The 14,255-nt window shown below is 37.1% G+C and overlaps 2 pseudogenes; both read right to left on the reverse strand.

The window, feature by feature from the left end:
- Positions 1 to 1,335: 1,335 nt before the first annotated feature.
- Positions 1,336 to 3,111, reverse strand: LOC148192003 (putative galacturonosyltransferase-like 1 pseudogene; annotated as a pseudogene).
- A 4,737-nt stretch (positions 3,112 to 7,848) lies between these two features.
- LOC148192004 (uncharacterized) lies at positions 7,849 to 8,711 on the reverse strand (annotated as a pseudogene).
- Positions 8,712 to 14,255: the final 5,544 nt, after the last annotated feature.

The following is a 14,255-nucleotide window of genomic DNA, read 5'->3' on the forward strand; positions in this document are numbered from 1 at the left end:
TTATTCACCTATGTACGATTTACTCATATAGGCTATTGACGATTCCATAATTGTTAAATTGAACATTGGGTTGAAACTAGTTTATAAATTAATTGATTCTCTTTATACCATGTTCTATGTTTGGAGTTAGTTTTGTTCTAATTCAGTATTTACGTAACTTTTTTGTCAGCACATATTCATGCATGCGATTGAGTTTAGCATATGTAATGATACCTTTTATATTGTTAAATACTATTTGTTACTATCAAGTAGGATGGACTGATCGGACGTGTTTAGACAATACCGAGTATGTGGAAGATGGTATAATTTGTCCGATCGGGCTTCTCCAGCCGTTTGTTGGAGACAGCGTTTGAATGTCCATAAAGGCGTAGTTAATGGGGTAACAGTCATTGTCGGGCAGTTAAGGTGAGCATTGAACGTCGTCATTAAAAGGTAAATTAATGAATAATATTCTCTGAAACCGTATAAATAACAATCGATTGAGAAGGTAAAATCTCTGGTTTTTTACTACATTTTGATAGATTTGTAAGGACAAATTCTGACTTGAGCGTCCGAGTATTTTCTGCAAGTCATCCATATTTGAGATTGAGAGAGAGCGAGAGTCAGAAAGGAAGAAAGAAGTGAGAAGAACCGACCGGTAGAGAAGGAACGTTCCCGAGCGGTTGCAGCTGGAGTTGCCCTCGTCAGTAGAAAGAGTAAGTTTTCTTTTGGGTCACATGGAATAAAAGTAAAAGAAGAAGCATGCATATGAGCAGAAAAAACTGGAAAAAAAATCAAATATTAGAAGGATGGTAAGTCAAATAATTGTTAAGTGTTAAGCCCGGTTGGTACGTTCTTTTGTTTATTTTTCCAAGTTATATATTTTCTCTTTCTTTTTGGTTAAAGGAGGGGGTGGTTTTAATTTATTAATTGTTAAATCTAAGTGCGTCAAACTTTAGAAATGACTAAATAGTGAGTGTCTCTCTGAGTGATTACTTATTTGTAGCAGCAAATGACTCCAATTTAGTATCATATTTCGGACGTATGGATGATTCCATGTTCAAAAATTTGCACCCCCAAAAAGAAGATACAAACAATGATGATCAACCTAGTCAAAACCTTGAAAAGTAATGTTTGGCTTTGGCCAGACAATAGAAGAGAAAAGAGCGATGATTCAGTTGGAGAAGAAAAATATTCAAAATACAACGCACGATCCTTTTCAGATCCGCAGCTACAATAAACCCAACCTCACCGACACAAAATATCCTTTTCAATTTTCCTTACACACAGGCAACCACTGTTCAAGTTGGTTAAGGAGTCTCATGATTATTTCCCACTCCCATTTCACACACGTAATAACGCCACAAATATTATTTCCGAATTACCAATTTCGTAAACAGCCACTCACAACAAAAATTACAATCTAGACGTAGTGAAGAAAAAGAAGAAGAAATTACATTAAAATAAAATAAAAACTTGGCATTGGGGTGATTTCGTGTTAGTAGTTACAAGACGTAACGGTAACAGTGGTATTTGAGTGGCTGAAAGGAAAAAAAGTGGAGGGTATATGTACCTGGCTGTACATGTACAGTGTAAGATCAACACGGCCGTAGTATGGGGCCGCACACGGCGAGGAAGGAGCGACTCCAGCGCCAGCTCCCAGGGACAACCAATATACGACACCACCGCTAAATCAAAACTACTCCCGCAAAGCAAAAAAAAAAATTAAAATAAAATTGTACTAGTACTACTGCTGCTGCCGCTAATAATGATAAAAATGGTTGTGGCGGGCTAGGCTTCGAGAGCGAAAGGAGTTTGGAGAAGATCGTAGGGAGCCCACAGGGCATCCAAGGGGCAAGGGCGGTTGGCGTCGAGGCGGGCCCACGGTTTTCCCTTCCCACTCCAATGCAGGAGGCTCACCGGGCCTGGATGCAAGTCTCTGCAGAGGCCGCGGAAGTTATCCCCGCCAAGCCCATGCTGGTTCCACCTGTGATCCACCGGGCCTATGTTGCCAGCGAAAACGAGTAGAAACGGCGGAAGGGACCCCAGCTCGTAGATCCGCATTCTCTTCTGGAGCTCCATCCACTCCTCGATCTTCCTGGTGTAGTCGCCGGCCCGCCAGCGTTGCAAATCAATCACCATGACGCCGGTGTTGAAGTAGCAGGGCCTTCGGCCCGCGAAGGTGAGGGAGAGAGAGGGGTTGGACCAGAAGGAGGGGGTGAAGTAAGCGCTGAAGTTGGCGTTGCAGTATTCGGGGGCGGCGAGGACGGTGTTGTTGCTGTTGTGGTCTCCGAGTGGCGTGGCCGCCAGTTTGGCGATGTCGTCGACGAGGACGAGGTCGGAGTCGAGGTAGACGATTTTGCGGACGCAGGAGGGGAGGAGGTTGGCGAGGTAGTTGCGGGCGTAGTTGAGGGGGCAATCGAGAGCGGAGCGGATGGAGGTGGAGATGAGGCCGGCAACTTGGAGATCGTTGAAGGGGTAGATTTGGAAATTGAGATAAGGGAAGGAATTGGAGAGGGTGCGATTAAGGAGGGCGGAGGAGGAGGTCCTGGAGGCGGCGGTGACGAAGTGGAAGACGACGTTTTCTGGACAGGAGGAGTGCTGGAGGACGGAGAGGATGGCCGCCATGGAGCCCCGGAGGTAGGTGATATCCAGTGTCATGGCAACGTGAACTGCGTCGTCCGAACAGGTGTGGGTGTGTTCGAGGGCAGTGGTGGCACAGGTGGGGGAGTTGTAGAATTTGGGTGCTTGTTTGAAATGTTGTTGTTGATGTGCAGTGATGGCAGCGGCATTAGTGGAAATGATAAGGATGAGACAGAAAGGTATTAATGCAGAGGAATTGAGTGCATTAGTAGAAGCCATGATTTCTCTTAATGAAACTCCGATGATTGATCCAAGGTTTTATCCAAGGACTCTCTGTGAGACAGAGAGAGAATATGAATATCCTCTTCTACTCTTCTACTTTACTACAACTACCATTTTCTCTCTCTTTTCCTTTCTTGCCTTCCCTCCTTCTCAACCCATTTTTCAACTTGCTTCAGAAATACCTCCTTTTATGCATACTCATTCATCTTCTCTGTTACGCTCCTTCGCCATACTATAATTCTACGCCCACTTAATTTTACTCTCCATCTTCTACTTCTTTCAATTCTACCCTAAATTTTTACTTTCTCTTCATTATAGCTTTTCTATTTAAATCAACCGTGCAATTAATAAACTCATTCCTTCTTCGGTCAAACATCTGATTTTTTATGAAATATTCATTCCAAATCAGTCATTTTCTTACTTTTTTTATTTATTTCCCATTAAAAAGAACTCAAATTAAAAAATACTTTAAATTGAAATATTCAGTGTGCACACCTGTGAATACAGAAGATGGAAAAAGTGCATTTTCTTTTTCTGGGCAAGTCTAAAACAAGAAGGAAACTATCATATATATATATATGACGATGATTATATAATAATTATAGTGGAGAAGTCTCGATGCACTTCAGATATTTTAAAGTTTTGAACCTTGGGATATATTTAAATAAATATAATCTCGATAAATCACGCTTATAGGAGAAAACTTATTACATATTTTATCCATCCATTAAATACGAAGGATATTTCTAAAATGGTGATGTTTACTTTACCCCTTCTTTAATATGTTTTACAACCTTAGTTATGTGCTTTTATTTATTTATTATTTGGAATTATTTTACACATAATTTTAGTTATTTATATTCAATAAGAACATGAATGCTATTTGTCAAATTAAAATTTTGTAATCAAGATGGAGAGGCATTGCCACATAGATGGGTAGAATAATTTTAAATGACAACTTGTGAATGAAAACTCACAAGGAAGGTTTTAAAATATGTGTAAAGAAGAGTTGCCACCCCCTTCTAAAAGTATATCTCGTTATGAATGTTGGAATCACCTTAAATATATTTCATAACTATAATGTTCACCCTAATATCAAATGAGAAATTTTCTTTATAAAATACATTATCCAAAATTAGACAATGTTTCTCCATTCTCTTCCTTTCTTGCTTATTAATTAAAGCAATTTATACCCAAATGGTAATATAACTGCAAATACAAATAAGCAAGAAAAATGTAATTTTCCAGATACTTAGTAAGATTTCGTAATTGTGCTTGCTTTTACATGTATGAGTGAAAAAGAAAAGAAAAGAATCCCTGTGATTGAGGAATTGGGATACACAAAAGGAGTCACTTCCACTGAGGGCAGAGATGGGGCATTTGGTAACATTACTCAAAAGATTGTGATTAAAAACTTAGCCACCACCATTTTGTTCAATGGGCATGTTGCAAATGGCTTCACAGACTAACCACATTGTGCCACATGAACATCAAATGTCATGTCAAATACAAGGAATTTTTTCTAAGCAAAAAAAGAGTGAAAAAGAAGATGTTCTGGTGTTGTTTAATTTCAAAGGGAAAGGGACATGGAAGCTAGAGGTATCGTAGGCAAAGGACTACACAGTAACCACTTATCTCTTTGTAATATGATAAGTTAACTTTTTTTAACAACTTTTTTATAATAGATTATGTGTCACTATTTTATTGGTTCGTGTATTTGAAACGATCAATCACAAGCTATCACGTAATAGGTTGTCAAAAAAATTATTACATTTTTTTTTCCTATCTTTTTCTCTATATTCACCAAGTCCATGACCAAAGTTTACCCAATTTATGCTTTCTTCTAGACTTTATAAAAGTGTCACCTAGAAAGTCTTTCACAAACTTAAAACTGTCTGGTGGTCATGCCTGATCCAAATAATAGACACATACATCATAACTGTTTGCTTTTAAGAAGACAAAACACATATTATTAAAATATGCAAAAGGCAAAAGTATAAGTTGTAGTGTAAAAGGAAAAAAAACAGGATCTATAATTTTGTTATTTTATTTCTATAATTATTCTAATATGATTCTATAATAATGTAACATTATTTATGTCCATCACCTATTTAATATGGATAATAATAATAATATATTCTCTCATAAATCTCAAAATATGATTTATTTTCTAACACTCCCCCTCAAATTGGAAAGTGAATATGAAGAACTTCCAACTTGCGCTTCATGATAGAGAACACTTCTTTTCCCAGTGGTTTGGTGAACACATCGGCAAGTTGTTCAGCTGAAGGTACATATTTATTTGTGACTGAGTCATCCTGAATCTTATCACGAATGAAGTGGCAATCCATCTCTATGTGTCTAGTTCTTTCATGGAAAACTAGGTTAGCTGCAATGTGCAAGGCTGCTTTATTGTGACAATACAACAATGCCAATTTAGGATGCAATATTCGTAAATCTTTCAACAATGATCATAACCAAGTCAACTCACAACAAGTACCAGTCAATGCTCTATATTCAGCTTCTGCAGAGGATAGAGAAATTCTCTTCTTCCTCTTTGTTCGCCAAGAGATAAGGGAAGATCCCCAAAAAAACACAATAGCCTGTAGTTGATTTTCGGGATACTGGGCAAGCAACCTTCCCAATCTGAATCACAGAAAGCATGCAAAGATAATTCATTTTGTGAAGGGAAAAACAAACCTTGACCTGGGTTATTTTTTAAATATCGTAGCACACGCATTGCAGCTTTCATATGAGACTTGCATGGAGCGTGCATAAATCTGCTCAATATGTGTACCGCATAGGTGATATCTGGACGGGTAATTGTTAAATAAATTAAGCGACCAATAAATCGCCTATATATTGACGGGTCCTTTAATAATTCCCCTTCATCAAAAAGCTTTATATTTTGTTCCATGGGAAAATCCACAAGCTTAGCTCCAAGATACCCAACATCTTTTACAATTTCTTAAGCGTATTTTCTTTGTGATATGAAAATACCTTTCTTAGAACGAGAGACCTCAATACCCAGAAAAAATTTAAGATCACCCAAATCTTTTATCCGAAAATGATTGTGTAGAAATTGTTTAAGATTGGATGTTGCAATAGGGTCATTACCAGTTATGAGAATATCATCAACATAGATCAACAAAGTTGTAAAAGACTAGCCTTTTGTATATGTAAACAATGAGTAATCTACTTTTGATTGAATAAAACCAACACTTTGAATAGCTATAGAGAAATTGGTAAACCATTGACGAGAGGCTTGTTTTAATCCATATAAGAACTTGTTGAGGCGACACACAAGATTCTCCCCCTGTGGCTGAAAACCAGGAGGAAGGGACATATAGATTTCTTCAGAAAGATCACCATGAAGAAAAGCATTATGGACATGAAGCTGATGAAGAGACCAATGTTGAGCAGCAGTCAAAGCTAATAAACAATGTACTATAACCATTTTAGCAATAGGTGAAAAAGTGTCATGATAATCGATATCTTCTAGTTGGGTATATCCCTTTGCAACTAGACGCGCCTTATACCGTTCAAGAGAACCATCAGATTTGCGCTTGATTTTGTACCCCCAACGACAACCAATAGCCTGTTTTCCAGGAGGAAGAGTGGTGATAGACCAAGTATTATTGGCCTCCAAAGCAGCCAATTCAGATTTCATTGTCTTTTGCCAATGAGTGTGGCAAACAGCTTGATCATAACATGTAGGTTCAATATCATTAGTAATAACGACAATAAAAGAACGATGTTGAGGTGTGTAAGGTCATAAGAGATAAAATTGCAGAGAGGATATGGTGTACCTTTATTTGGAAAAGATGACGGGGATGACAATGGATCGGGAGACACTACCTGATTGCAAATATAATCTCGCAAAGTTGTAGGAGGACCATGAGATCGTTGAGAACGACGCAAGTCTGTTTTCTGTAGGTGCTGGTTGAGTGTATGAAGGACTCTCAGGCGGAGGATTATCTGGGATAACATTAGGTATGACAGGGTCTAAGGTGGTTGGAGGAGAGGCAATGGATTCATACGGAAAACTAGCCTCATGAAAGACAACATCACGACTAGTGAAGACTTGGTGAGTTTCAAGATCATATAACTTGTAAGCTTTTTTACCAAGAGGATAACCAAGAAAAACACATCTTTGGGCAGGAGGAGCAAACTTATGAGAAACATGAACATTAGTAGCATAAGCAAGACATCCAAAAACTCTAATGTGTGAATAAGAAGGGATTTTACTATATAAGCGCTCAAAAGGTGTCTTGAGTGAAAGAAGAGGTGTGGGCAACCGGTTAATTATATGGACAGTAGTGGAAACACATTCTACCCAAAATTGTAAAGGAAGATGAGCTTGAAAATGAAGAGCTCGTGCTGACTCAAGGATATGTCTATGTTTGAGCTCAACAACCCCGTTTTGTTGTGGTGTGTAAGTGCAAGAATGTTGGTAAGTGGTACCTTGTTGTTTAAAAAAATCTCGCAGAGAAAAAAATTCCTTTCCATTGTCAACCCGAATATTGGCTATATAGGTATTAAATTGAGTTTTGAAAAAAGAAAAAAAAATTGGTAAGAAGATGTTGGGTTTCACTTTTATGGTGCATGAAAAAAACCCAAGTAAAGCGAGAAAAATCATCCACAATGGTCAAAAAATACCTAGCACCAGAAAGAGAAGGAATTTTATATGGTCCCCAAATATCACAATGAATTAATTGAAAAGGTTTAATGGAAGAAATTGAACTAGTTGAAAAAGGAAGTCGTGTCTGTTTTGCAAGAGTACAAACATCACAAGTTTTATTTGACTCTAAAGAGAGATTTAACAAAGTTTTAGCCATGAAGTCTAATCTAGATGGAGATAGATGTCCTAGTCGTCGGTGCCATAAGGTAGTAAAAGTGTTTGAAGGAGGAGATGACTTGGTGGCATGGACTGCTATGGATTGAATAGGAATTTTTGACTTATTTGATGTCATTGCAACCATGTAATAGAGTCTGCCTCGTTGTTTACCCAAACCAATTGTTATTCTCGTCATCAAATCCTGCAAAATACACCCAAAAGGAAAAAAGTTACTAAACAGTTTAAATCTCGTGTGACTCGACTTACCGACATCAAATCTACTTTGCAAGATGACACCCCAAACACATTTTTTAAATAAACAATTGGGCTCAAAGATAGAGTGCCAGTAGAGATAATTGGGGCCTGGTTACCATTTGGCATAACAACTGGTGGTAAAGAAGTGTTTTCTTTACTGTTAACAAACAAGGTTGGTGAAGAAATAATGTGATCGGTAGCCCCACTATCAATTATAAGTTTGGGTGGTGACAAACTTGAAGAAACATTGGCATTGTTGACCTTAGGATTAGCTGATTCATTACCCTGTATAATAGACAACATTTGTTGAAGTTGCAATTCAGTTAATCCATACATTGCAGACTGCATCTGTTGCATCATTGGAGTCGTTGTGACAATATTAGCTAAAGACTGACTACTCCCATTGTGCTTAGAGTAAGCATTCTTGGTTGCTCCATGCTTTGGGTGTTCAGGAGGATAACCATGTAACTTCCAGCATGTGTCTTTTGTATGGTGATCTCTATCACAGTGAGAACAATGCAGCGGCTTTCAATTAGATGAATTAAGACGAGAAGAAAAGCCTTGTTTTCCTCGAACAACAAGGGCTACTGGTTCATTTTTTTTGAATAGTCATGGCTGAAGCTTCTATTGTGTCACGTGCGGTGCCCAAATGTCGTTGTTTTTCTTCTTGAATGATGGAAGAATAAGCTTGTGTAACATCAGGCAAAGGATTCACTAAAAGGAATTGGCCACGAATAGCACTATAAGAGTCATTCAACCCCATAAGAAATTGCATCAATTTGCGTCTTTTACTGCTAGCTCGACAAGTGCAGGTTGCATTACTATAGGAGCCTAACTCATCCCATAATTTTTTAAAGTTGGTGTAATAGGCTGCAACTATCATTTGATCTTGAGCTAAGCAAGCAATGTCTCTCTCAATTTGAAAAATTTGTGGTGTGTGGCTTTGAGAGAAACGATTTTGAAGATCTGTCCAAACTTCATGAGCAGTGTCATAGAAAATAACATTATCTACAATATCAGGTGCTAAAGAATTAAAGATCCAAGATAACACCATGTCATTGCATTTTTTCCATGTTGTATATTCTTCTGGTTTGGCCTCAACAGAAAGTGTCGTAAGAGTTCCATCAACAAAACCCAATTTGGATTTTGCATTCAAAGAGATGACCATGGCTCTATGCCNCAGATGAAGGAGGCGAGGTCGGCGGCGAAGGCCTTGCTTGATTTGGGACGGCCGTGAACAGCGGCGAGGGGCATTGTGTACGCTTCTAACACTTGCAAGTTTGCATCTTTATTTTCTTATTGATGTTATGGTTCTTTTTTGTGTATGTGTGTGTATTGGGTTTTTGGGGAAAAATTTATGTTTTGTATCAGAAGAGGGATGATATTGGATGTTTGGTGCCTATAAGCTGCTTGACGTATATGGTAAGTATCCTTTTGGGTTATCTTGAAAATGTATCATTGAACTGATGATTGTTATATAGGGTCATGGATATCGTGTTTGGGAGGATGAGATTAAATTGCTTGATGGAAAAGGCATTGTTCTTACCCAGCGAAGCAGGCAAAGGAGTCTTCATGATTTTTGGAAGGAATGCCAAAATGATGAAACTGATGATGAGCTGGGAAGTGAACTCAGTGAAAGGATGAAAGTTACAGACTATTCTGAGGATCCCTTGGTTGTGCCAGACAAAGAAGATGGTGGTGCAGCATTAACTACAGCAGATTCGAGTCGCAATGGTTTTCCAGATTTCATGATTGATGGTGATGGTGTGTTAGAAGAGATGGGTGATTTGTTATCCATTTCTTTGTTATTAAAAAAATACAAATATCCACGTCAATTAAAAAGTCAGTTCAGCATGCCACGTCAATCATATACTAACACCGTTAGGTTCAATTTAACGGCAAGGACCAAATTGTTGCAATTTTCATAAAATAGGATCCAATTGAGACGCCGAAAAAGAACAGGACCAAATTGAGATTCTCACCGAAAAAAAAGGACCTCTTGAATGATTAAACCTAACAACTATTTCTTTTGGGAATCCAAGTGTGAGTCTAAGTCTTATGTTGGATAGAAAGTTTTGGATAGAGAGTAGTGTCAATCCTTTATATGGTTGGACTCATATCTCATTGGTATTGTGTCTCCCGAACAAAGATTGAAAAGACATGAAGAAGACTTAGTCAAAAATGTCTTTCAATCAAAACTAAAATTATTGTCTCACAATAAGGAATATGAAGGAAATAAAAGTAGAGGGAAAATTTCTATAAATAAAAAAAATTCTAGAAGTTTCTCTATGACTAGTCAAGGAAAATATTCTCCATATGACATCTGTAGAGAAGTATTGTCGTTATAAAAATAAGCATAAAGCAAACTTTACTGAAGAACATAATAAGGAGAAACTCTTATTCTATGCTAGTCAAGAATCTCCTAATGGAGAAGGAAGTTAATACTTGGATAGTGGATGCAACAATCACATGACAAAAAATTAAAGCATCTTCAAAGACATTGTTAAATCTGTCAAAGTTTGAGTGTGGGTACAACATAGGAAGGAAAGATTTCCTTCCAAAAGGAAATCTAAGCTCCTACCTAAAAGATGGACTTTTTCAAGTTCTTAAAAAAATTAATGATAATGCTTACATTATACATCTACCTAATGATTATGGAGAAAGTTCTAATTTAAAAATTAATGATTTGACTCCATTTGATGTAGGTACTAATTTGGGGATAAATTCGCTTCAAGGAGGGAATAATAGAGGAATGTCCCTTGATTGTTTAGAAGACGACTTGAGGAATAGCCTTTGCATATCAAAGGACCTAAGAGAAGGTCAAGGAGAAAACAATTAGAACAATAAATCTCCTTTAGCCTCATGATGCTCCATGAAGATTGAAATTTAAGAGACATGAAGATCATGGCTTGAAGCATAGTTATAAAATAATTTAGGAAATTAAAAATATTTGCAATTTTCTTTTAATGGAAAATAATTGGTTTCTATTTATTTTTAATTTTTGAATTATTTTTGGGCTTAATGTATTTTGGGCTTTCTTTTGGAGTTTCTTAGGTGTCTTAAAATTTTGTGCTTGTATACAGGGATACAAAATACATATGTAGACACTTTTGAATCATAATATATGCATTTGCATTTTTTAGAGAGGATTCTTTGGTTCTTGGATTAAAACTCTGATTCTTATAAAAGATTAATATCTTTGTGGCGAATCTTCACTTGACTTATCAATCTGCTAGATTGTCGTATCCCCATCTTTGTCTTGTTCCGCATTATTCTTTGGTTTTTTTTTGTTGTACTGATGAGTCAATATTTTCTCAACTACACTTAGTTTATTGTACTAGAATTAATCAGGAATTGTGCTTAAATGTCCAATATTTTTCTATTTTTGCTAATTATGCTTAATTCGATCAGAAATTCTTATTTTGATTAATTTTAATTATCTGAGATTAATTATTTACATTATTGAGTGCAGGGAAAATTTTGGAAATGTTTTGGGACTTCAAGATAAATGTGATATAAACCACACGGCCATTCACGGTGCAGCAAGAATTACACAATGCACATAAAGTGTGAATTTTAGAATAGAGGGAACCACATGTAGTGCAGCTCACGGTTTTACAGCTCTCTTGTAAGATAAATGGGCTGCCACATCTTCTTAATTGTCACGTAAAAGAGTGCTTGGAGAGCCCCCTCATGGCTTTAGCACGTTAGCAATTAATTGAAGGAAGAAAAGGAAGTCATCATCCAAGAGTGGAGCTCACGGTTATTGACCCATAGGAAAACTCATTTTGGTAAGCAAATACCAAAGCATACAATGGAGATGGAGGGGGACCACCATGGTGAAAATTCACGTCCAAAAACCCCAAAGTGCAAGAGCTGAATTTGTTGAAGACAAGCATTATATGCTTTGAATAGAATGTGGGAGCCGCGCCACCTAGGACCATTGGAGAATTTCTCTTTGGTTTAAGAATGAAGTAAGGCCGTGAATGGAGGGACCAGATATTGCAAGTAAGTTCACGGGTTTGCACAATTGGAAAAGCATATAAACATATGGAGAAGAAGCACATAATGGAGGGGACCACGTTTTGAAAGCTCATGACCAAAAAGAAAACATCACTCGGCAATTTACATGAAATAGGAATTTTCTTCCTTTAAGACACATCACACGGCCCACATAGAAAGAGATGGCATTCACTTTGGCTTCATGCAGAATATTGATTACTCTGGGTGTTTTTCCACTCAAAGCAACTCCAGCACTTCACGCTCCAGCTCTTTGAAGTCCAGCAGCTCCATGCACGCAGACCACCATCAAGCACTCCATTACTCCTCACGCAACAGCTGGTTCAGTTTGGAGAAGTGGAAGAGGAGAAGCATGTAGCAGAGGTATCACGGCTTGTGTCCAGCACCTTGCAGTAACGTCCAACACTCCTTCACATCCAGTGGGAGATTCATTGGCTGGAAGAAAAGCACACAAGGAGCAACACTTGGAGGAGAAGAAGTCTCGGCCCTTGAGCAGTAGCCACCACCGAGAAGATGTCTTCACTTTTCTCCATTGGTTCACGCTTGGAAGAATGAAGGAGATGGAGTTGAACGTGTGAAAGAAGAGGAACGTATGGAGAAGCTAGGAAGGGAACCCACGGCTGCAAAACCATTTCCATGAGGAAGAAGTGTGTCTACGGGAACAATTTGAAGAAGAAGACAAACAATGGAGGGCCCACCTATTTCTTTGGCACCTTTAAGAGTTGAAGAAAGTCTCCAACCTACGAGGGAGACAAAAACAAACGTGAAAGTGGGAAGGAATTCAGGCTGTCAATTGAGAACAAGACAAAACAACTATGCTGAATGAGAGAGAGGATCCCACGGGAGTTGGTCAGAGAATTGGTTATAAAAGAGCAGCAGGCAGTCAGTGAAGATTCATTAGAGTTTTAGGAGTAGGAATTAGGAGAGAGTTTACGTTCTGCTTTCATTTTTCCACCTCCCCTTTGGGGAGGTTTTGGATTTGTTCCCCAGTATGTTTTCCAATTTGTTTTACAATTTCAATCTGCACATTTAATTTCCAGTGTGTTTTTCAGTTGTCAAAACTCTACTTTCATCAGCAATTACCTTGCGTTTGCAATTTCGTCTGAACGTTTAAAGCTTTGATCAAATTATTGTCACTGCAAGTTTCTGCTCACATCAATTTCCTTTAAGTTTCATTGCACATTTTAATTTCTATAAGAAGTTTATTTGTTTTTGCAATTTACAGTTTTCTGAATTTACCGTTTTCGTTTTTACCGTTTTTTATCGTTCTGTTTTTACAGTCTTTAAACTTTATTTCAACATTTTTAATTTTGCTTTATTAAATTTCCAGTTTTAATTTTATTTTCCGCATCCAAAACTTTCAAAACCCCCCACTTCGTGTTTAATCTGAGACTGAACCATAAACATTGATCCTTGAGAGACGATCTAGGAGTCACTTCTTAGTCTATACTGCATTATTTTCGTGCAATCAACTTTTGCGAGAGGCGCGACCCTCTCGTCATGTACTCCTTGAGAATTCATATTTAGAGAAGATTGTATTCTTTCCTAGACAGGATCATATCATTTATTAGTTTAGTTTTAATACTTTTTGTTTTGATAAATTTAGTTTTAGTCTTAGTTTTTATTAGTTCATACTTTTAATCTTGAAACTATGCTGGAAACATTCAATATAAAATATTGTGCTAGATGTTTTTTGTTTTCTAGGTTAGGAAAAATTGTAAAAACAAATAAATTATTTTAAAAAAATGCTACAATTGATGTTTATTAATTGACGTTTATTAGTACACTAAAAGACATCAATTAACGTTGGTCTTCTTGGGAATAAAGTGTGAAACTAAGTCTCACATTAGATAGAAATGAGAAAGTTGTACATTATATAAAGATGAAAGATCCATTAACCTATTGCGTTAAGGTTTTGGATACAGAGTGATGTTAATCCTTTATATGATTGAGCTTATATGTCATTGGTGTTTGTGTCTCTCTGGTGAATCTCCTCCTCAATAGACCCAACAGGTCTATATCATAACCAACCACAATTACTTGGTTTTCCATTCCGAAGTTAAATTGACGTCTCTAGCTAAGATGTTAGAGTTTAGACTAACTTCAAATATAAAAAATAATGGATGTCAAAACTCATTTTTGTAGTAGTGATTGAATTTTCAAAGTATGTTTTTACATAGTACCTATTTTAAAAAATAAATAAACGAATAGATAAATGATACTTTCACAAACATAAATTTTTTACATTTATTTAACACTTTCCTTTCTTACTTTTTTTTTTTTCTTATAACTACAAAAA

This window comes from Vigna umbellata, chromosome 10 (assembly GCF_029865625.1).
Source record: "Vigna umbellata cultivar VRB3 chromosome 10, Vumbellata_1.0, whole genome shotgun sequence".
Taxonomy (NCBI): domain Eukaryota; kingdom Viridiplantae; phylum Streptophyta; class Magnoliopsida; order Fabales; family Fabaceae; genus Vigna; species Vigna umbellata.